Source organism: Piliocolobus tephrosceles, chromosome 16 (genome assembly GCF_002776525.5).
Source record: "Piliocolobus tephrosceles isolate RC106 chromosome 16, ASM277652v3, whole genome shotgun sequence".
NCBI lineage: Eukaryota > Metazoa > Chordata > Mammalia > Primates > Cercopithecidae > Piliocolobus > Piliocolobus tephrosceles.
The window spans coordinates 46025974-46051189 of NC_045449.1; positions in this window are offsets into that span (position 1 = coordinate 46025974).

The window sequence follows — 25216 nt, forward strand, 5'->3', positions numbered from 1 at the left end:
GAGGAAAAGGAGAAGTCAGAAACCTGGAGAGTCAGAGTGGGAATCAAATTCTTAGGACATAACCCAGTTGTCAACTGTCCTTCATACTCCTCTGACAGCGTGAAGTCAAAGGCTTCCAGAAGATCAGGAGCCCTGACTGCTCAGGGCAACACTGAGCCCCTGAGAGGAATGGGTATTAAGGAACAGTGATGTCTGCACAGTGAGGATTTAATAATCCAGACGCATATTGTGCTTGCTCTTCTGTGAACTCTGACCTTCCTTTCAGGTCCCTGGACTCCATGTTCATTAAAAACTGGGATCACCAGTGACCTGGACCTTAGTGCGCTGACACTGCCTTGGTCCTTTCATTTCTGCTCTCACCCTGATGTGCTCCACGGATGCAAAACAGCTGGGGCTCAGTAGTGAGAAAATCACTGGCTGAGAAATCCATCTATAGCGGGGACCTCAGTGTGGAGCTACAGGATGGGTAAAGGACAGCTGGAAATAGGAGGTTTTGCCCTGCTGAGCAGGACAATATTGTTTTCATGGGCCACCAGGAGGCAGAGGTTAGGGCAAAGATGAAATTCTAAAATTATCTTCTCTGTAAAGGAAGAAAAATAAGGGAGAAATGGTAATCTCTCTGGCTGTAGTCAAAATAGCTTTTGGACCAACCTTTGGGTCAGACATTCCCCTATAGTCTCCTCTTGCAGCTTTAAATTCTGTATCTGAGACTTATCTCCAAATTCTTTTTGAAAGGGTGATTTGGCTTGTGTTCACAACAGCTGCTTTTTCAAAATATAATTTTCAGGTCTTGCCCACTGGCTCTGCAGTTCTCACTCTGAACCTTCACGGAGATATAGGACTGGAGACTTTTGACATGATTTGACATTTTCCAGGCCTTGACATTGAACAAGGACATGCAGTATGAGAAGTGACTCTCCTGGTCCAACAGGATGTGCATACTAGGTTGGAGCAGGATGAGTCATCCCTTCTGTCTGGTCCAGTTGCCTTAGTGACCACATTTGCAATGTGACCAGAGAAGCTCAATAGTACAACCTAAAATTGAAAACTTGGTTTTTTTTTTTTGTTTGTTTGTTTTTTTGGCATGACCTAATACTTAACAATAACCTTGATAAATGTTTGTTGAGCACACACCTGGTGCTGTACACAGTGGCAGGTGTTTACATAGCGCTTCCTTTTTGAGCCTCTTTCACAGACGTCTCACTTCCTGTACACTTTTTGTATGTGTAGCCAATGTTATAGATTTTATTTTACCGATGAAAGATCTTCATTTTACTGAGAATCAAAAGAATTAAGTGACCTGCCCAAGGTCATACATCTAATCAAAGGTGAAATACATTTTTAGACTCTAAATCTTGAATTTTCTCTCCTATAAGAAAATACCTACCCTTGTGACCAAAATAACTAGATTAAATGGACTAGATCTGTCTAGGGCAGTTTGCATGATATAAAAATGGCCTTGATTGATAATTGTTGAAGCTGGGTGTTGTTGGGTATATGAAAGTTCATTATTTTCTTTTATTTATGTATATGTTTGAATTGTTCTGCAATAAAATTTTTTTAAAAAAGGATAAATCTGTTTTCCATGCTGAAATCTGCCCCTTTGAAACTTTCTTCCATAAATCCTATCTCCAAGTTTTATTTTAATGGTTGAGATCTCATTGCTGACAATGATGGCCATTTACTGAGAGTTTAGTGTATCAGGTGCTCTGATAAGTGCTTTCTTTACATGTCTTAGTGTTTAACCCTCACAACGACCCTTTGACTTAGGTACTAGTATCCTCGTTCTACAGATAAGGAAACTGAAGCTCAGAGGGGTCATATAACATGCCCAAGATCACACCATTAGTAGATAGTAGAGCTGAGACTTGAACTCAGGTGTGTCTAGTCCCAAAGCAGCCCCCACTCCCTTTTTATTTGAGAATCTTGCTCTATCACCCAGGCTGGAGTGCAGTGGTGCAGTGGTGTGATCTTGGCTCACTGCAACCTCTGCCTCCTGGGTTCACGTGATTCTCATGTCTCAGCCTCCCAAGTAGCTGAGATTATAGGCATGTGTTGCTATGCCTGCCTAATTTTTGTATTTTGGGTAGAGACGGGGTTTTGCCATGTTGGCCAGGTTGGTCTCGAACTGCTGGCCTCAAGTGATCCACCACCCTTGGCCTGCCAAAGTGCTGGGATTACAGGTGTGAGCCACCGTGCCCAACCCAGAGTCTCATTTTTAACTATTTCCACTGCTTCAGTTCCTTACAACCAGAGGGGAACGTCTTTCTCTTGGAGGCAACACCATTTGAAATGTGCTTTCATTTGCCTATCTTACAAGAAACTTGAAACACGGAATTAGAGACATTTTCGTCCCCCCCTGCTGGAAAAATAGGACTTGTAAACAGAATAGCTCTTTCATTCAGCCAGGCTTGTCTGTCCCCAGCTCCCTGAGGGGATTCAAGCACTTAACTTTGTTTTGTAATCTCAGGTTGAGGAACCTGGCATCCATCTACCATCTGAACACAGGGGTCATGGTAATTTTTTCAGCTCCTGCAAGCAAAACCTCTATCAAAGGAGTGGGGGAGGCAGGTGGAATGGGGTGGGGGAGAAGAGAACTGCCTTAGAAAGGGATTTGGGTTCCATTTCTCTTCACGGATTTATAGAGGACCAACTTTTGGTGGGCAACCTCTTTGCTCTTAATTGGCCCTAACCTGGCCAAGGTTAAAGGACACCAAAACTTTGAGGTGGGAGCTAGGATGTCCCCACCTTAAGTCCTGCCTGATTGCAGCCAAGCCCAGCACTGGCTAGGCCTCTCTCCTCTGTAGCAGCAGCCTTCTCAAAGTAGTGGGAAGAGCCTTGGGCTGTTATCTGATGCGGTATCAAATATTTAGCTGGAGAACTTTCAGAGCGCTTCAGGGACGCAGGGAACTGTTTAGATATCAGATTCTCTCCTGCCAGGTCAGGCAAACCCCCTGGTGACGAATGACTGTGTTTCCTCAAGCATCCTTCCCAGCAGTGAGCTATCTTGTGCGCCCTTTAACTCTCTGTCCAGCTGAGAGGCCCCAGGCCTGCAGAAGCTGTTCTTCTAATCCTCATCTCAGGCTCAAGCTGCTGCAGTGGGCAATGGAAGATTGTTTACAGAAGATGAAGGCTCACTGCCTCACACCTGGTTTCTGTCTGGCCCACGCTGATGGGGATGAAGGATACTTCATTTATCTCAGCCTCTCTTCTCAGGCAGCTCCTGCTGTCATGGCAAGCTTGGGCCAGTGTTTCATTCCCTGATAAGCAGCTTTCTAAAGAGCTGGGGAGAGCCACTTATAGGCTTTACATACCTCTCTTGAGCCCCCATCCCAGTTACCAGGGGCAGCAGGGCTGGATGGGGTGAGGGCTGCTGAGGTTTTATATCAAGGGGTCAAGTGAGACTTGCTTTCCAGCTGTCTGGTGTGCAGGGTGTTTTGCTCTTTCTCTATTTACACATTTTGGAAACAGGTAGTCAAATAATCCAACTGTCCTTCTTGCCTTTGGAGAAGTAAGAGAGAAGGGGTATCTGCTGGGCAGAGGGCATGAGAGACAAACCTTGTTTTATAATGGAAGGGGACGGATAGACGAAGAGAAAGGCCCACTGGGACAGACGTAGCATTCTAGAAGGATGCACTTGGACGTGGAGAGTGAGGAAGCCCCCTCCCTAAAAGCCTCTAAAGATAAAGTTAATGATAACAAATTTATGGGGTGCTTACCATGTACCCAAGCCCTGTGCTAAGAACTTGATCTCATTTAATCCCAAGAAATAAATACTCTTATTATATCCATTTAACAGATGAGGAAATGGAGGCTTAGAGGGATTAAGTATACAGCTTGTAAGATGACGAGCTGAAATGTAAATGTGGAATAGCCTGGCTCCGGGGCCCCAAGCCCTTAACAACTGTGCTCTAGTAGAGAGACATACCATGGGCAGCTGAGTCTGAGGGTACAGAGTTCTGTGGACTCTGGTTTGAATTTAGAGTTGCTCAGTGGATCGAGTGTCAAACTGTCCCAGCCCTTATGCAGTCTCACAACATCAAACCCTGCTACTCGCAGAGGTCCAGGATCCTGACACATCCACTCCTCCTCTTTCTACCCCTTGAGAGGCAAGCAGTTATGAACTTGAGGCAAGGAACCATTGCCCTCTGAGGGAGGCCTCTTCAATTTCTTCTAAAATTTCCTTGTTGAGTTAGCAACAATAAATGTCTTCCATATGTCCAGCCACGCTGGGTATGGTGGCTCACGCCTGTAATCCCAGCCACTTTGGGAGGCCGAGGTGGGAGGATTGCTTGAGCCCAGGAATTCTAGACTAGCCTGGGCAACATAGTGAGACCTTGTTTCTACAAAACAAACAAACAAAACCCAAATACTTCCAGCCAAGAAACTCAAAAAGTGGCACAGCGACCCCCTTCACAGCCTTACTCTTCCTAGGTCTTTGCCAGTGCAGGCTTTGAGCCCAGCCACCTCCTGGCCAAACTGTTCACTCTCCCTCAGCCACAACTCTACCCTCCAATGTAAGGACACACTGTGGCTGGTTTCTCTCCTGAGGGAAAAGAGGGCTGTGGGGGCTTACAGACCAGTGTGAGATCTCTCAGAAATATTGGTGCCTGCTTTTGCTTAGTGGCATCCTGGGTACTTGAACCTGGAGTGAGGCAGCAACTGTAGGGGGTCACGGATCAAGCAGATAGCAAAGGGTAAGTGTGAATTGGACCCTCAGAGAGGCTGAATTTGGAGATGGGCTTTGCGGGTTTGGGGCTGACAGCTTTTGGAGTTTTGAAGAGGCAGATTTCCATTAAACAACCATTTCTCCTTTACTTGGATAGATCCACTTGCTGCCTCCCACCTTCCTAGGAAAAGTCAATAGCCCTTTGGAAATGAACTCCAATAGTAGATACAGTGGTGGTACTCTTCCAATATAGTAGGAAGTTGATCATCTCAGTTTTTGGAGTCTACTCCAAATAGTTGAAAAATGCACTGATGCTCTAGGAAGGTGCCTCCTCCCTCCTGAGACAGGTGTCTTGAGTTGTTTGGACAAGTCACAGACCTGCCCTGAACTGAAGGAATACTGGGCCTGGCCAGAGAATGGATCTTTCCCCTGTTTCACAGGCTGGGCCTTTAAGCCCAGGCAGGCACACCCGTTGTGCTGATGATCCTGGAGAACCAGGCAAGAGAGCACGGATGGTGCAGCGTGATACATCCTGACCATCTGACTATCCTGCAGAGGGCTCTGGAATATCTTCATTTTTAAAGCTGGTTGTGATAATGAGAACGGTGTGAAGACAGACTGAAGAACTCACTTCAGGGTCCAGGGAGGACTGGTCCAGGATTCAGGAGGTGTGTGTTGTATCCTTGATGCTTTCACTGAGTTGCCATGGGATATTAAGAAAAAGTCTTACCATCCCTGGGCCTCCCCTTCTGGAATACAGAAGTTCATCCCATTTCCCATCATGAGAATGTGATGTGGACAAAGACAAATGGCGTCACTTAAAATACATGTCACCTACATTCAAGGCAAGGCGGCTTTGATAAAGGTAAGTCCATGTCTCTTCTCTCCAGCTCCTGCACTGAGCTGTAGACTACTCCTTCCTGGGAGCAGTCAAATCAGTTCAGAGGACCTCACTGTCTGCAGGGCAGAAAGCATTGACAGGAGGGCTTCTAGCTTCTTTCCTACAATTGCAGCTCCTATCTGACCCCTTGAGGACAGATAGTTGGAGACAAGGGGAGATTGAGGTCGGGGGAGAGAGAGGACGCTCTGTTTTACACCCTTCCAACCTGACGCCGCCAGGGCTGGGATGGTGACAGGCCCTGGACTCAGTGTTCAGAGCAGCTGACTCCGTGGACAAGAAGCAGATAAACTGCACCAGGTCTCTTAATGAACCCAGCGCCAGCTTCAGATAAACTGTCGCCACTTACTCCTCCCCGCCCTCCTTCAGGAAAGACTCCGCTTTGCATCAGCCGTGGGCTTGGAGCAGAAGCTAAGATCCCAGTGCTGGCTGCTCTCCAGGGAAGTTCTGAAGGAAGCAGAGACTTAAGGGAACTCTGATGAGAACCTTGATTCCTCTTAACTCCAGCTGAACCCAAGTTTCCAAGACCAATGACAAGCAGAAAACTCACAACTGTCTGAAAAACACAGGTAAAAACCACTAGGGCATGTTAACTTAAAAAAAAAACTAAGTGTTTTATTTACTTTCTTGCTTTTTACTGCTCTTCTTCACTTCATATTGCCTTTGACTCACGCATTCTTTCCATACACACGAGCGGTGTGTACATTACAAGCAGGCAAATTCTACTGAGCGAAGTGGAGAGCCCCGTCCCAGACCAACGGGACAATGGCAAAGATAAGACCAAAATCTGAGACTCCTGCCTCCCATCCAGGGATGTTTCATTATAGTATTTACCCCTCCCGTTTATCTCAATAATTGCCTTAATTTTATGTTTTGTCTTGGCCCTTGGAGGCCTGGCCATGCAGGCTCTGAGAAATGGATCATCTCTTTGCAGGCGACTGGGACAAACAGATTTAAGCTCGTTTCTTCTAGGTTGCACATTGCTGGGATAATCCCATGAGCTCATAAGGGTTATACACATGTTAACTAATTAATATTCCTATGGGTGTGAGTAAGTGGTCATTTGTATTTGGGAAGTGAAGAAACCTGTTCTGAAGGCATTTGAGAGACAGGAAGATGTTTCAGTGCCCAGAAACAGGTTGAAGTGACCCCAAAAGTGTCTTCAAACACTTGGAGAAGGCCCAGGGCAGGGGAGGATTTGCGGTTTCCACCCTCAAACATTATCTGTTCTAACAGTTTTAACATTCCCAGGGAATGTGGCAGGAGACAGTTACAGTGGGATGGATATGATCTGGCAGGATCAAAGCCTTTCTGATCTTTATCTCAGTGTTTTACATGCCGGGTAAATGTTTTTCACTGAAAGAGATAGGAAAAATTTTTGACCTAGCTGCTGTGTTTGGATAGATTGGTATTATTCTCTAATGGTTTCACCTAAATAAGCAAATACCATGACATAAATTTCTTCTGTTGACCACACCGGCTGTTGAACACAGCTCTAGTCACTTCATGGGGCTGAATGAGTTTTAGATGTTTACTTAGCTGGTGGGCCTCATCAGCATCATCATCTTTTTCATATGACCAGTGAACAGTCCACAGCTTGCTGCTCAAAGCGTGATCCACAGGCTGTCCTCAGCAGCGTTACCCGGGAGCTTGTTAGGCCTGCACTCTGGGCTTGGTGGCTCATGCCTGTAATCCTAGCACTTTGGGAGGCTGAGAGGGGAGGATCACTTGAGCCCAGGAATTCAAGACCAGCCTGGACAACATAGCAAGACCTCATCTCTATGAATAATAATTTAAAAATATTAGCTGGATGTGGCGGCACAGGCCTGTAGTCCCAGCTACTCTGGAGGCTGAAGCAAGAAGATTGTTTGAGCCTAGGAGGTTGAGGCTGCAATGAACTGTGATTGTACCACTGCACTCCAGCCTGGGCAACATAATGAGACTTTGTCTCAAAACAAACAAACAAACAAAAAAGAAGTGCAGAATCTCAGATCCACCCAGACTTACTGACTCACAGTCTGCAATTTAACAACATCTCCCGATGATTCATACGTACATTAAAGTTTGGGAAGCACTAGTCCATATTACATTATCTCACCTGATTCTTCTACCTATGAGGTAGACAGGGCAAGTATTATTATTATTATCATTATTATTATATTATTATTATTATTTGAGGTGGAGTCTTGCTCTGTTGTCCAGGCTGGAATGCAATGGCATGATCTTGGCTCACTGCAACCTCCACCCCCCGGGTTCAAGCGATTCTCTTGCCTCAGCCTCCCAAGAAGCTGAGATTACAGGCGCCCACCACCATGCCCGGCTAATTTTTGTATTTTTAGTGGAGACGGGGTTTCACCACGTTGGCCAGGCTGTTCTCAAACTCCTGACCTCAAGTGATCTGGACAGGGCAAGTATTTTTATTCCAAATTCATATCATTGGAAACCGAGGCTCAGAGGTCAGGCTACTTGCCCATGCTCACACAACTAAATGGAGAGGTTGGAATCTGAGCCCAGCTCTTTTGACTCCAGATGCCAAGCTCTGCCTACTATGCCATGATTCAGAAGTGGAGACAAAGTAGCTGACCCAATGCAAATGTGTTATCCTGTGACATGACCCCTTCGTGCGGCTGATTGTGTTTCTCACCTGAAGTAGTGTAAGAAGCTTTCTGAAAGAGGATAAGCTATAATGTGATGAGTTCAGTTCTCCCTTCAGTCCTTTTTTTTTTCCCAGCCACCTAACAGCATCTCTAACCCTGGCCAAATACTACACAGGCACAGGCTGTTAGTAATAATTGCCAGCACCTGTCACAGTGCTTGGCATTTAGTAGGCACTCAACAAATGTTTGTTGAGCCAAATACAATTACCTAGCATTAGCAAAAGCTCTCAGTCTGATTACCAAGGCACACTGGTAAAGAAGTGTTCTGGGTCTTCATGACTTCTCTCTCTAGTCCTGGAGAAACATTCAAATTACAGGTCCTCCAGACAAGAATTAGTGACACCATCTTTTTAACTCAAAGGACAGATTTTCAAAACAAATTATATTGTCTATTTCTCTCTGTATCCCAAGCAGGACTCAAGCCAGGAGCGGCAAAAGCCTGAAGTTGATGAGTGTGGAATTTACATGCTTACACTAGAAAACAGGCTCTGCTGCATTTTCTTTGACTGGAAGCATGGAGTGTGGGAAAAGTCAAGCACGTTGACTGAACCCAGTTTGGAGCCAGGGGTCAGCAGAAGGAGACTGTTGGGTGGCAATAACTAGGGCTGCCTGTTAACATCCGGTAATGTTTGGGGCTTTCTCTGAGATTGCTGATGGGAAAAACCTGAAGTTAACCGGGCAGGGGATCTCAGTGCATCAAACAGACACAGGGCTGGGTGGGAAATGCCTAGTTTTCTTTGCTCCCTTCCCCAAGAGGGCAGAAATGAAGCAAAGTTCTGAGGAGAGTTGAATTATTATGCTGCAAGAAGTTTTCTGAAGATCTGGGTTATGAACATGGATCCTATTAGCAAATGTGACAGCTATCCACTCCTCCTTGCATTTTAGCATCTCAAGCCAAAATACAAATGAAAGGAATACACTGTATCTCAGAGGAAGCTATCAATCCTTACCCTCCCTGAGTGGGCACAATCTGAGGGTTCTTCTACCTGGGTTGGGCTGGTTTTGCTGCTTTACACACATACTCTCATCCAACACTCTTTGTGTCTGGTGAAGTCTGTGAGCCATCAGACAGAGAAGTCTATAATTTTACCTCCCTTTGTGTGCATCAGATCCTAAGCTGCTGAGTGAGGGATGCCTACATGCAACAAGACACAGTGTGGCTTTTGATCATATGAAGATTGGAGAGGCTTGGTTCATCCTTGTCCAACTTCTTTGGAAATCAGCACAAGGACTTTTTTCCTTCTATATAATGATCTGGATAGGCAGGGATAATATAATATAATATGGTATAATATAATATAATATAAATGACTTTTTTCCTTCTATATAATGATCTGGGTAGGCAGGGATTCAGATCTTCTGGTGCGGGTGGGAGAGAGCCCTCCCTTTGCCTTCACCCTGCTCAACTTGTTTTGGCTAGGAAATCTAGCCTTGGGATTTTCTAAGAGTTAGGTCAGAAAGGAAGAGAGTACTAGGCTGGGAGTGGTGGCTTACATCTGAGACATACTAGGTAGGGAGTGGTAGCTCATGCCTGTAATCCAAGCACTTTGGGAAGCTGAGACAGGAGGATCACTTGAGCCCAGGAGTTTGAGACCAACCTGGGTAGCATAGTGAGACCCTGATAAACTTTTTTTTTAAATTAAAATAAAATAAGAGAGTACCAGCTTCAGGGTATATCTATTAGATATGTCAGTTTCCAGGGGTTGTTTGCAGGGATGTATAACCCTATTCCTATTCCCTTTAATTCAGCTGGTTTGTTTGTCTCACAGCATTGTTGGGGGCAGGTAGGTTTCTTTCCTGTCCTACTATTCCTCCCACTCAGATCTTCTACTCCAAGCTACTTTCTGGTTCATTCATTCATCCAACACATATGGGACACCAATAGTGTGCAGACCACCATGTAGGCATGGGAGAGAACTGACCACTTCCTCCTTGGCACCGCAGTGTTCCCTATGCAGACTTCTGTCACAAAACTAACAGCATTTTATTGCATTTATTTGATATGTCTTCATATATCTCCCTTTAAAAGACAATACACAGCTTGAGGGAAGGAATCATATTAGTATTTGTTTTCATCCTAAGCGTCTAGCCAGGGTCTGGCATGTGGGAAATATTTAGTATATGTTGACTAAATGGAATGAACACGGAAGGTTGAGAGGACAAGGATGAATTAATCAGAGAGATCCACGTTTTGGAAAGAAAATAGATCTAAGTTCTTCTTGTGAGTATCTTGGGCTTAGAGAAAACTTTTCCCAATAATCCTGGGTTTGGAAATTTGACCTCTTCAACCTTGACATTGCTACAACCTCAGCATGGTTGCTGTGCTGTTAATAGTGTCACAAAGATATTTGACAGGACTGAGAACAGCTGATATGTCATCATTTTGAGCACCACATAGGGCATTTATCAGTGACAGAACATTGCTTAGAAACTGTTGCAGCAATGCGTTTTGTTAGTTGATTTGTAAAATTATTAATATACCTGTTATACTTTTGTGTGCATTTAAAAAACACTTTATTAAGGTATAATTGACACACAAAAAGCTGAACACATTTAATGTGTACAACTTGATTAGTTGTATCTTTGTGAAGCCTTCATCACAATCAATGCCATAAACATATCCACACCTGCAAAATTTGTGTGCATTCTTGAACAGAGCCATCCAATGTTAGAAGTGAAAATACTGTAGAAGGGAGTTTGCCCCTTTCTTTTTACAAATGAGGAGTGGGAGTTCCAGAGACTGAGCAAGGGTGTATTACCAGCTAATGGAAGAGCTGGGATTAGAATCAAGGCCTCCTAATTCACAATAAAGGCTTAGAAACCATGGAGAAGATGGCAGTGACTGTGTAAGAGTTATTTCTCTCTTATTCAGGGGACTTGAGCATTTTTTCCTAGTTCCTATACACAGAGGCATTCCTTTCTCTTTCTCTCTCTCTTTTTCCTTCCTTCCTTCCTTCATTTATTTCTATTGCTAACATTTACAGCATGAAACACTTATGGTGCAAAAGGAAAGAGTTTATACACATTCTCTCACTTAATCTTTTTTTTTTTGAGATGGAGTTTCGCTCTTGTTGCCCAGGCTGAAGGGCAATGGCACCATCTTGGCTCACTGCAACCTCCACCTCCCGGGTTTAAGCGATTCTCCTGCCTCAGCCTCCTGAGTAGCTGGCATTACAGGTGCCTGCCACCATGCCTGGCTAAATTTTGTATTTTTAGTAGAGACAGGGTTTCGTCAAGTTGGCTGGGCTGGTCTCGAACTCCTGACCTCAGGTGATCCACCCACCTCAGCCTCACAAAGTGCTGGTATTACAGGCATGAGCCACCATGCCCAGCCCTCTCATTTAATCTTTACTACAACCCTATGAAATAAACATAATAACAACAACAACAACAACAGTTATTATTCCCATTTTACAGAAGAGGTACAAGGAAGTTAAACAACTTGCCCAAGATCCCAAAATCAGTAAATGGCAGGGTTGGAATTCAAACCCAAATATGTCTCACTGCAGAGTCCACACTCTCAACTACGGCTCTATAATTTTTGTTTTTTTGTTTCTTTCTTTGTTTTTGACACCATTACTCAGACTTCAGCAATGCCCCACTATGGAGAACTGGGCTCACTTGCGGACAGAGGAATCACCCTTGCTAAGTAGGTACCAGACTCCATCCTATTTCGTATACATCTCCACTATAGCTGTTTGTAATTATTTGTTTTATTCCCATCTCTTACATGAGAGTAGAAGCTGAAGAAACTGTGTCTTTCAAATTAGCCGGGCGTGGTGGCGGCCACCTGTAGTCCCAGCTACTCAGGAGGCTGAGGCAGGAGAATGGCGTGAACCCAAGAGGCGGAGCTTGCAGTGAGCCGAGATCACCCCACTGCACTCCAGCCTGGGTGACAGAGTGAGACTCCGTCCCCCACCCCCAAAACAAAACAAAACTGTGTCTTTCATCATTGTATTTTCAACACCTAGCACAGAGAAGGTGTGTCATACGTGCTGAATAAATGAAGAGATGAATGAAACCCTGACACAACTCCCAGGGTTATCCAACACTAACAGAACGACTCAGAGCCTCTGAATTGGAGACTTGATCCACTACATCTGTTCTCTCCGCTTGGTTTCCTTGTGGGAGAAAGAACAACTTCTTTCATGCCCTACCAAATACAAATGTCAATAGATAATCTTCCAATCTCTGAAACCAGAATTTGGCCTATGTACTCCTTTGCTGGGTGCATTTTGGCCTAGAAGCATGGCATGGGCAGTGAGGATCAGAGCCATAGAACCCAGGGGCCATGGTGCCTGACGTATCAGTATGCACACATTCGATGCGGGAAAATGGCTCTGCTCTCTGGGGGTAATGCAGAGCCCTTGGGGAGGTCTGTGCATGGGGAAAAGAGCGGTGGTGGTGTGGTGCCCCTCCCCATTTCAGCAGTACTTTGATGTCTGAAGCCAGGAATCAGTCTCCTTGGTGGCTTGGCTGGACCTTCCCAAACCATGAATGACCTAACCTGGCATCATGGGCCTCATAAGAAGATTATAAGGCTTATTGGCTGCTGAAGGCTAACTTGTTTTTGTTTGTTTTTTGTTTTGTTTTGTTTTGAGATGGAGTCTCACCCTGTGGCCCAGGCTGGAGTGCAATGGCATGATCACGGCTCACTGCAACCTCTGCCTCCCAGGTTCGAGCGATTCACCTGCCTCAGTCTCCCAGGTAGCTGAGATTACAGGTGCGTGCCACCATGCCCAGCTAATCGGGTGCGAGTGGCTCACGCCTGTAATCCCAACACTTTGGGAGGCCAAGGTGGGTGGATCACAAGGTCAGGAGTTCAAGACCAGCCTGGCAAACACGGTGAAACCCCGTCTCTACTAAAGAGACTAACTTGTTATTTTTACACAAGACTAATTTCCCCAAATCCAGTTTCCTTTTACACAAGACTAATTTCCTTCTCCCAGTTTCTAAACTGGGAGAAGGGTCCGTGGCACTGGCCCTGATGTCTGACATGAGCCCCTGCAGTGCCCACTCTGATTCAAAACCTCTGTGAGGGAAGGTGCTGGTCCGGGGACCATATTCAGGTCCCTGTAGGGTTAATCACCTCTGCATTGGGTCTGTTTAGATGCTTCTAGTCAAAGTCTGATAAGCCCAACGCTGGACTCCCCACACCCAGCTCCCTTTTCCTGCGAAGGGAACTGATCAGACCCAGGCCTGTCTAGGCAGGGTGGGTTGCCATCCAGGTCTTCGCCCTTTCTAATGACATGAGAGTGCCAAACTCCCACTGGGAGACAGGCCTACTGTCCACAACCCTCTCCAAGAATGCACTCTCCCATGGGAAAGGGCATGGGCCCTTCCACCCTGAGCCCCCAGGAGAGGCGCAGTCACAGGAGGGTAAAGAAGGGTCCCCATACTATAAATATTTCTCAAACATCTCCTGTAAATCTCCAGATGTGTCATCAGGGCACAGGGAAGAGATCTTGAATTAGAGCCGATTAGAGACCATATTCTCCCAGAGGAGGGCAAGCCTGCTCATCAACCGAGCCCCACTTGGCCGCTGGGACCACCTCGGGAGGAAGCGTCTCCTGACAGCTTTCCTGGCGGCTGCCCCGTACCCTTCCGGGGCGCTGCGAGCTCTGGGAAGCACAGACACCATATCCCCTTTGCCCTCCTGCCCTTTGTGGTGACAGCTCCCGGAGTCGTCCCCGGGTGTGCCCTCTTCCGAGGTGAGTGGGGGGACAGGGAGCTCGCGGAGGGAGAACCGAGACGTGGCAGCAGCAAACTGCCCGGGCGGATGGGTGATTTATGAAGTGCTGAAAAGCATCTTCGAAGCTGTCATTTATCTTACAGCTCTCAGCCTAAATAAACATTGAATCCGCCTAATTATAGTTACAGTGGAAACACAACACCCGAGCCTCCTCGCCAGCTCTGCCGGCCCGGCTCCGGCTCGGCTCCACCCTAGGCCTGGCTCCCGCGTCGGCCCACAGCTGCACCCTAGCGGCGGCCTCTGCGCCCGCGGCTCCCGCATTCCCGCGCGCCTCTCCGGGCGCCCGTTCGTCCCTTCTCCCCTCTCCCTCTCACTGTCCCACGCAGGTACAGTCCTGAAAACAATTTCGGTCAAGAACAGAGGCACTATCTCCATCCTGCTGGGAAACTGCACCTGCGGCATTCCTCCAGCTGCGGTAGGGGCTGAGGCTGGAGAGGACCCTTGGCCTGGATGCTCCGACTCTTTCCCAGTGCTGGGATTCCTTGGGGTGTGGTCAGCTGGTCTAGCCTGGCCCAAGGGTCTACTGCAAGGCAAGGGAAGTCTCTCTTTGCCAGATCAGGAAAAGCAGTGGGGATGAGGGGTGGGACTGGGGGGATGGGGGTTGGTGGTTAGAATCACTTAGGGTAGAGAAAGGAGGACATCCTTTTTGTTCCCTGGTGATTTTGTGTCCTCCCAAGGAGAGAGGAAAGGTTCCTCCTGTTTGATGGTCCTTCCTTTCTCTATTTCTGTTCCTGGCTCTGAACTTGGAACATCCTTTCCTCTTTGACATATGGGAGGCATCCTGTCTTTAGAGATTCTTCTAACCTGGACTTCAAAGTGAGACAGGAGTTGGGCAGGACTTGTTTTGCAAGGTACAGGTCACAAAGACCCATCTGATAAAATGAGGTATAAAAAAGCTGGCCCAAACCTACCAAAACCAAGATGGTGACAAAAGTGAACTCCAATTATCCTCACTGCTCATTATACATTAATTATAATATATTAGCATGCTAAAAAAACACTCTACTAGTGCCATGACAGTTTACAAACACTGTGACAACGTCCAGAAATTACTCTATATTGTCTGAAAGAGGAAGGAACGCTCACTTTCGGGAATTCCCCCACCTCTTTCCTGGAAAATTCATATGACCAATAAATAACCATAAAAATAGCCAACCAGCAGCACTTGGAGCTGCTCTGCCTATGGAGTAGCCACCCTTTTATTCCTTCACTTTTTTTTTTTTTTTTTTTTTTTTTTGAGACAGAGTCTTGCTGTGTCGCCCAGGCTGGAGTGCAGTGGCGTGATCTGGGCTCACTGCAAACTCTGCCTCCTGAGTTCAAGCAATTCTGCCTCAGCCTCCCGATAGCTGTGATTACAGACAGCCACCACCACACCCAGCTAATTTTTGTACTTCTAGTAGAGATGGGATTTCACTATGCTGGCCAGGCTGGTCTAGAACTCCTGACTTCAAGTGATCCATCCGCCTGCCTCGGCCTCCCAAAGTGCTGGGATTACAGGTATGAGCCACCACACCTGGCCTATTCTTTTACTTTCTTAATGAACTTTCTTTCACTTCACTGTATTGGCTCACTCTTGAAGTCCTTCCTGCATGAAGTTAAGAACCCATGTGAACCCCAATTTCCCAAATTTGGGGTTCTAAAAATTGGGGTTTATCCTGTGACAAAAGCAGAGGCAGATGCTTCAGAAGCAATCTGACTTCGATGCCCCAGAGTGGTTCTGAATGAAGCCATCATCCACTGGGGCTCCCTCTCTAACTTAGTCTTTGTCCTTGAGGAGGTAGAGCTTAGGGCTGGCTTAGGGCGAGGGCTGGATTTGACACAGCATCCAGTTATTCTAACAACTATGGGACTCAGCCTTGTGCCTGATGGAATCATAGTCCCTGCAACTCTGCAGAAACCAGTTTCCTAAAAATGAGAATTTCAGAGTCCAAGGGGTTGCATCAACAGATCTAGATTTCATCCACATGGTATTAACTTACATGCTAGCATATAAATTACACTAGGCATATAACTCACCCCTAATTTATTGCTGTCTTTTTGGGTGTGCAGGGTCTTGTTCTTACAGACAAATTTAGAGATCTAATAACAAAGTAAAGAAGGAATCCTCAATGGCAGGTGTAATCTGAGTAGCCTCCTGGAGGATGTGGTTTGGAAGAGTATAAATAAAAAAGGGACTGCCACCTACGAGTTGAATAGGAATGAAGAGGAGACCTTGTGGAAAGAGAAACTGGAAGTGAGCACATAAGAAAGGACAGAAGAGGAAATAACTCTCCCTGCTCATTAAGAGCCCAGGCTGGGAATTCTTAATCCTGATTTTACTTCTGCACTCACCCCTGACTTGCTCTATCAGAGACTTATGGAATGTAGTCCTGCTTCTGTTCCAGCATTGAAACCAAGCCAGAGCAACCGAGGCTGTGAACCCACATAACTGCGAGGGACTTGGGTAGCTGGGTTCAGGCGAGAGGCTCTGGGTTTGAGCTTTTCCATGACACCAGCAGCCTCCCTGCTAGTCTATGGGTCCCTTCCCTCTCCAAAGAGCAGGATTTGCCCACCCAAATCTAGTCTACTCAGCCTAGTCTCTGAATTCTATCCCAAGGAGAAAGGCAGGGCCTTTTCTATAGTATACATCAGAGTGTAACAAAAGAGAGGGTTTTTTTTGTTTTGTTTTGCTTTTTTTTTTTCACTAGTTACACTACTGCTTATCCACTAAAGTAAGATAAAAATACCTGTTCCCTGCCTGGCTCCCAGAGCACCAATTCAAATGAATGAGGATGTAAAAGCTCATGGTAAGAAAATCTCTCCCTAGGTAGTTCCAGATGAAAGAACAGCTCTTTAGCACTTCTAGTGAGTTAGACAATGAGGGCTCTCCTTATAGCCAGCTGGGGTAATCTCTGCATTTTTTTTCTTTTAAATAAAAGAGAGGCATGAAGCCTCAGTACAGTTGAGTGACTTTCCAGAAGTCACATAGTAAATCACTCTTGAAGACTTGATCCTTTGTTTATTGGATCACAAATGCATTTTAAGAATATTTGGTTTGCATTCACTCTTTGAAGGCCAAGGCAGAAGAAAAGCATATTTTAAAATGACATGCCTACAGGTAGATGAGAAAATACTTTTTTGTTTGTTTGTTTGAGACGGAGTTTCGCTCTTGTTGCCCAAGCTGGAGTGCAGTGGCATGATCTCAACTCACTGCAACCTCCGCCTCCCAGGTTCAAGCGACTCTCTTGTCTCAGACTCCTGAGTAGCTGGGATTATAGGAGCTCGCCACTATGCCCAGCTAATTTTTGGTATTTTTAGTAGAAAAGGGGTTTCACCATGTTGGCCAGGCTGGCCTCAAACTCCTGACTTCAGGTGATCTGCCCGCCTTAGCCTCCCAAAGTGCTGGGATTACAGGTGTGAGCCACTGCACACGGCCGAGAAAATACATTTTTAATAGAAAGGGGAAAACTCCCGATTTCTGCTTTGCTGAGTCTGTTTAGGTTTTGTGGGTCTTTCTACCTTTCCAATGTTCTCCCCTTGCACATTGATTCTCCTTTTTCTTCCCTCCGGTTTCTTAGCAGTCCAGTCAGCAGTTTTGTCCCCAGGATGCTTTTTTTTTTTTTTTTTTTTTTTTGCTGCCAGCCCTTTCCTGCCAGCCGACAGGGCCTCCCCACCCTCCTGACTTCCTCAGTTGATCCTGTGCAGAAGTCGATAGCTTATCTCCACGCAGCAACCAGAAAGTGAGACAGTGAGAGCAGAAGCCAGCAACCCTGAGCATCTTGGGAAATGGCCTGCTGTTGTGAGCAGCTCTGTCCCCTACCCACCCCCACCCCCAAGTAAAGATCACCCACAGATACATTTCACCTGTCTCTCTGGTCTGTGATCCTACAATCAGAGGGGTCACTGGATTGGCAGAGAAAAAAGAAAAGGCGCTGGATAGCTGGGGGTGCACCACATCCCCTTGTCTTTCTAATGTCTATCTCAAAGGGAATTCAAGTGCTGGTTTTGTCTCTGATGTGCTGTGCAATATCAGAAAGGCCACTCAGTCTCTGAAACTCCAATTTCAGTAGGCAGGTAGGCTCCAACCATAGTGGCCTTTATGTATTTGAACCCAGGTTCAAAGCCCTAGCATGTCCCAAGGAATGGAAAGTAATTGCTGTTTCCAGTAACTTCTGATGGGGCATTCCCTTATCCCCAGCACTTCCCTCTTCTGTCACTCTGTTCTGCACTCCAGTGGTTAGACAAGGGCATTTTGTCCCTGGCAAGGATTTTCTCACCTGGAGTCCTCCCGGGTTCAATTTTGAGAACCCCTGGGAGTTGGAAGTACATTTTTCATCAATTCTTTTTTTTTTTTTTTTTGAGATGGAGTCTCGCTCTGTCACCCGGGCTGCAGTGCAGTGGCAAGATCTTGGCTCACTGCAGCCTCTGCCTCCTGGTTCAAGTGATTCTTCTGCCTCAACCTCCCGAGTAGCTGGGATTACAGGTGCATGCCACCATGCCTGGCTAATTTTTTTGTATTTTTAGTAGAGACGGAGTTTCATCATATTGCCCAGATTGGTCTCAAACTCCTGACCTCAAGTGATCCACCCACCTTGGCCTCCCAAAGTGCTGGGATTACAGGTGTGAGCCACCACGCCCAGCCCAATTCTTAATCTAATAAATATTCAACTTCTCTGACAGAAAAATATTTTCCATTCCCACAGGCAATAAAAAGTAGAGAAATCCCTTCTTGTTTTGCTTCAGTCTAAGGCAGTAGTTCTCAACTGGGAGTGATTTTGTGCCTCTTCATTCCCCCCAAACACAGGGGACATCTGTTGTTATCTGGAGGCATTTTTGGTTGTCACAGCTGGGAGGGGGTTGCTCTGGGCATCTAGTGGGTAGAGACCAGGGATGTCCCTGAACATCTTACAATGCACAAGTCAGCTCCCCACATCAGAGAATGATCTGGCCCAGAATGTCAGTAATGCTGAGGTTGAGAAACCCTGGTCTAAGTCATCATTAAGCAAGGTCCTTGATGGAGTTTTGGGAGCTCACAGAATGTGGAGGTGGCATGGGCATGCCCTCACAATGCTCCTGTATAATCTGGGTTAGGAGGCATCTTGTCTGATAAGACAGACACAGTTCTTAACTTTGTGCTTGGGCAGTTTACAGTCTAAAGAGAATTGTATGGAAACATGATGCACTTAACCAATATTTATCCATTTAACATGTATTAATTGAGCTCCTACTGTATTCCAGGTTCTAGGTATGGCACTAAGGATGCCCTAAATGAGTTCCCACTCCATGCACCTGGGAGAGAGTTTTCCTTCCCCTCAGTCCTGTTTCCATTTACCACAGTGGGCAAGTTTTGGCCAATATACTTGTGGGTGGGAAGGAAGGATATTCCAGAAGAATAAAAGTAGTATAAAGAGATGCTAGAGAGCTGAGTACTTACAACACAGGGTGTATTATGAATAGCGCTTAGAAAATAGAAGCCAAACTTGTGGGAAGGGGAAAAAAAAAAAAAAAAGACCCGAGCTTCATTGTAAGAACAGGCATGCCTCCTGGAGTCAAGAAGGCAGCCCAACACTGGAGGTTCTGCTGAGACTTGTGACTGGTAACTGCGGTGAGACCTGGGTCAGGTGATTGGAATTCTCTCACTTGCATGGACTAACAGGATTTAACATGGACAGCCCTGCTCTTCAACATGCTTTAGAGCTCACAGCAAGTGTTCTCTGAACATGGCAGAAAGAGAGAAAGCTTAGCAAGCCCAGTGCAGACTGAAGTGCTCGGTTACTCTCATACGGAGATCTTCCTTCTTTGTATCCCTTGCACAGTGGAATTTGCCATGAATGATGGAAAAGGAGGATTCCTGGAAAGTTGGGAGTAGGTCAATACTTGATTCTGAATTGTCCTTCAGGAACTTTAGGGACATGAGCAAATTCCTTTTCTCATGAAGTAGGATGCAGAAGAAATAGGCCTTATATAGGATTATTACATGCATTCATTTGATATTTATTAAACACCCACAATGTGCAGGAATTATTCTATGTACTTCATAGTTTTTGTTTTGTTTTGTTTTTGTTTTTCTTTAAGATGGATTCTCGCTCTTGTCTCCCAGACTGGAGTGCAATGGCACGATCTCGGCTCACTGCAACATCCGCCTCCCAGGTTCAAGTGATTCTCCTGCCTCAGCTTTCCAAGTAGCTGGGATTACAGGCACCTGCCACCACGCCTGGCTAATTTTTGTATTTTTAGTAGAGATAGGTTTCACCATGTTGGCCAGGCCTCAACTCCTGACCTTAGGTGATCCACCTGCCTTGGCCTCCCAAAGTACTGGGATTACAGGTGTGAGCCACTGTGCCCGGCCATACTTCAAAGTTACAAGGATATGTTTGTTCATTATTCATTCATTCACTAACAGTCATATATTGAACTCCTCCTGTATGTCTGGCACCATGCTAAATGCTTAGATACCAAAATGAAACAGTCTCCCTCTTCAAGAGTTCATAGGAAACAACCAGTTCTTAAATTTCAACCATGTACCAGGCATTGAGCCAAGAGCTTTATGCACATGATTTCTTTAATACTCACAATAACCTCAAGTCTATTTTATAGATGAGGAAAATAAAAGCCCAATAAGTTTCAGCCAACATTATGGTTATTCTTCCAAAAATTGATAATAGAACTACCATAGGATCCATCAGTTCTACTTCTGAATATATATCCAAAAGAATTGAGGAAGTGAGGGTCTCAGAAAGACATCTGTACATACATGTTCATAGCAGCATTATTCACAATGACCAAAAAGTGGAAGCAACCGAAGTGTCCATCTGTGGATAAATAGATAACAAAATGTGGTATATCCATACAATGGAATATTATTCAGCCTTGAAAAGGAAAGAAATTTTGATATATGCTACAACATGAATGAATCTTGAGGACATTATGCTAAGTGAAATAAGTGATTCACAAAAGGACAAATACTATGTGGTTCCACTCATGAGTAGTCAAATTCACAGTGATGGAAAGTAAAATAGTGGTTGTCAGGGACTGAAAGGGAATGGATAATGGGGAACCATTGTTTAATGGGTGCAGCTTCAGTTGTTCAAGATGAAAAAATGTATGGAGACTGGTTGCAGTCTAATGTAAATATGCTTAACACTGCTGAACTGTACACTTAAAAATCATAAAGAAGGTGAATTTTATGTTGTGCGTATTTTACCACCATTAATTTTTTTTTTTTTTTTTAAGTTTAAGCCATGTTACCCAGGTCTGATTCTAAGATCCCATTAGTTTCTTTCATCACAAAACAACTATAAGATAAGGGGAATGTGATGTTAGAAGTATAAGCAAGGAATAATTTACTAATGTGTTATCCTTTGCATCCGAAGATAACAGCATTACTAGTTCTCTTTGGGCAACTGTGGCTACAAGGAGAGGCAAAAGCCAATAGCCCCTAAGTTAAGATTTAACACCGTTCACTGAGTCTGATGGAGTTGGAGATTCAGACTTGTCCTCGCTAAGTCTTTCTTCAGGAAGATCTTCACCCCATCTCCCTTCTCACTCACATTCCTTTTTTGTCCACTCAAGTGACCTCTGCAACTGCTCACAGCCAAGAACTGAGATTCACTCGGGATGGAAACAAATATTCTGAAGGCGGAAAGTGCGAGCCCCCATCAAATTTTGAAGGAGGCCAAGTTTATCTTTCAGGCCTTGGACTTTCATTTTCTGCAACTGGCACCTGGCTAAGAGTCTAGCATCCTAAGCCATACTAACTTGCTGTATGATGCTGTGAAAGATGCTCCTCTCTGGGCTTTGGTTTCCTCATCTACAACAGGAGGGGTCTGGCTCATGATCACTGAAGCTTCCCCTCCAGTGCTAACCCTATAGGAGTTTTGAACCATTTGGCCCCTTAACTCCATTGCCTCACCAGGCTCTCTCAGAAAAACTAAATTTCTCTTTCAGCAAAACTGCTGTGGACAGGGTCTGATAAATTCATTCCCACAGAGGCACATTCTCTCCCACGGTATTTGCATTTCCATTTGGATCCAGATGAAAGGGAATAAGACTCTCACTTAGGAATGTCTTTTGATTCAATGAGCAATGGGTTTTTTGAAGGGGCAGGGTGGAGGTGGGGAGAGGGACTCACCCCAAGCTGCCAACTAGTGAAGCAAGCCCTGGGCCAGGACTCAGCCCTCAGGTGGAGATCTTGGTGCATCTCTCCAAGCATGCCCTTTTTGTACTGGCCCAGGTGTGAACCCATCATGCAGCCTCCTCTTTTTTCAGGGGCTCTGCAGGGATGCTGGCAGCCTCTCTGTCCCTGGAGAAGAGAGTTCCAGCTCAGATACCAATGAAGTCATCGAGATCCGTGGTCTGAGCTGGAATCCGGAATCTGGCAGGAGGGCCCACGCGGCAGCTGTTTGTGGTTTCTCTTTTCCTCTGAAGGAAAGTCTGAGCAGATGATGGCCTAGGTGCTGCCTGTTTCCATGTGAGGGAGGAGCAGGATGTGGCTGCGGATCAGTGGAACAGGAGGGGCATTGGCAAGCAGAGTCTGGGTGATACACAGGTTACTTATTTCATGAGATGAAAGATCCCAACCTCTCCTAGAGAACTTCCTCAAATCTGCTTTTGTTCTCGGGCAACCTCATTTCTTCCCTAATATTTATTCATGAGGATTTTTGTTTTCAGAGACTTCGAGGAGCAGCTGCTTTGGGTCTGAGGGAATTCATTCCACCGCGAAGACAGCTTTTCATCTTCGGCACAGCTAGGCTCCTCATCAAGAAACATCAGCTCCTCGGAGGGATGGGCCTCCAATTCCAGCGGGATGAGTGTGCCGTTGTGGAGAACTCCCAGCATCCCAGCTTCTGGCCCAGCATCCCAGGGGGCCTGGGGACAGGGCAGAGAAGGGTAGGGAAGGGGCAGCTTCCAGAACACAGGGAAGGTCATGTGACAGGTCAGACATACCTGCCTGAGGACCTCTTGGAGCCTTGTTGGCCAGCAAAACACTAAGTGGAGGCTCCAAGAGCTACGAGTTCCAGACTGCCATAATCTTTTCGAAGTTCGTGTCTAATTGGAGAAACCAGGGACTTCTCCCACCAGAATGCAAATCCAATGGAACAAAAACTTAAGTGCCCCGGGGGAGGGCCAGGCTGGTTCAGATGTGCAGAGGGAGGACAGAATTAGAAAAAGATGTGCACAGGGTGGTTTTGATTGGGGACATCAAGAATTTTAGAATATCAAAGTTGAGACAGAATTTGAGTTCTGGCTCAACCCTCCTATTTTCCAGATGCAGAAATTGTGGGAAGTGATTTGTCCAAAGTCTGCATCAAAGAGGAGATTCACATAGACATGTTCTGACCCCAGTCCAGGGTTTTTTCCTCTACATTTGATCTCTAAATGTCTAGTTTGCCCAACATTATAGGGCTCCAAGATTCACTATCCCTATGACTTCCCAACCAGCCCTACCTCATGCACATCTTTTGGTGCTGGGTTTCTACTCATCCCTCCCGCTCTCTGTTCACCACTGTTTTGTTTTGTTTTGGTTTGGTTTGGTTTGGTTTGGTTTTGAGACAGAGTCTCACTGTTGCCCAGGCTAGAGTACAGTGGCACAATCTCCACTCACTGCAACCTCCACCTCCTGGGCTCAAGTGATCCTCATGACTCAGCCTCCTGAGTAGCTGGGATTACAGGCGCATGCCACCATGCTCGTCTAATTTTTTTTGTATTTTTAGTAGAGATGAGGTTTCTCCATGTTGCCTAGGCTGGTCTGGAACTCCCAACCTCCAGTGATCCGCCCACCTCGATCTCCCAAAGTGCTGGGATTATAGGCTGAGGCACCATGGCCCAGTCCACTGCTCTTTTTAAATGCCCATCTGAGCAAACCCTGCTTTGTCACTGGCCACTGTAATGCTCACAGGGTTGTGAATGTAAAGCTCCAGCTTCCATGTAAGTAAGAAACATCCTGAAAATGTTTTTGCCCAAAAAAGGGGGCACTGACCTTCTATAAGGAAAGATGCAGGGAAAACAGGACTGAGCTTAGGTTCTTCCTGAGGCTCTAGACTGGTTTCTGTTATCGTCCGCTGTCAGCACTTCAACCTGACACTTGGTTCCATCCTCCAGGGTTTTCACCTGGTCTTGACTGCCTGGTCATCTCTCTCCACCTCCCACTCATTCAAGAACTGGAGCTTCAAAAAGTGTTTGTCATTGAGCACTTGGGTATATGGATTAATCCTCCTTATTCCGCTCTTGTCACTGGCTTTGCTTCCCCTTCTCAAACCCTGGACACAGCCCTGATGTCATTTTAAATTTTTTAAAAAATTTGAGAATTCTTGGATAACTGCACTTGGGGGATATGAGAGATAATAGTAATTGGGATCGTAAGCGTGGTAAAAGAGTGGAAGATAGATTACGAATCAAGCTCTCTGGCTAGGCTCTCCTGCTACCTTGCTGTGTGGTCTTGGGCAAAGCCTTTAATGTATCTGTGCTTCAGTGTCTTATTTTTCAGGTGAGGATAATACTGCCTGATGCACTGACCTTTGAGATATATTGAAAATCAAACGGGCCAGACATGGTACTACACACCTTGTCTCAGCTACTTGGGAAGCTGCAGCAAGAGGTCGCTTGAACCCAGGGGTTCAAGACTGCAGTGCACTATGATGACACCTGTGAATAGCAACTGCACTCCAGGCTGGACAACATAGCAAGACCTCACCACTAAAAAAAAATCAAAAGTCATGTGGGAGGGCAGATTTGAACTTTTTCTTAATTGAAAATAATAATATTGTAACATATTTTAAATCATCCTCCTTCATCAATGTCCTCTGAGATAAACTGGTAAGCAGCTATCTGCTAAGCCAAGTCTGAATTTCATCTCCTTTTATATCTTCTCTTCTGGGCAGAGGGAGCTGACAAGCAGTAATATATGCATAATGGAGGTCGGGGAAATAGAAGACCTATACACTCCAGAAGGATCTGAACAATCTCATGTCCATTGTGAAGAAAAACCAAGGGAAATCGCAATAGAACAAGGTTCTGGGTTCCCTCTTCTCATCTTAACAACACTTGGTCATCTGGATGTTGTTAGGGTTGGGTTTAGATTAGGCTTCATTTATAATCATTGTCTATGTTAGGATTAGGGTTAGGGTTGGGTTCCAGCTAGGTTTAGATTTCAAATTGGGATTCAGGTTTAGGTTAGGGCTAGTTTAGAGTTGGGAATGAGAAATTAGGTTTATTTATTTATTTACTCAATCATTCATTCATTCATTTATTGAGACAAGGTT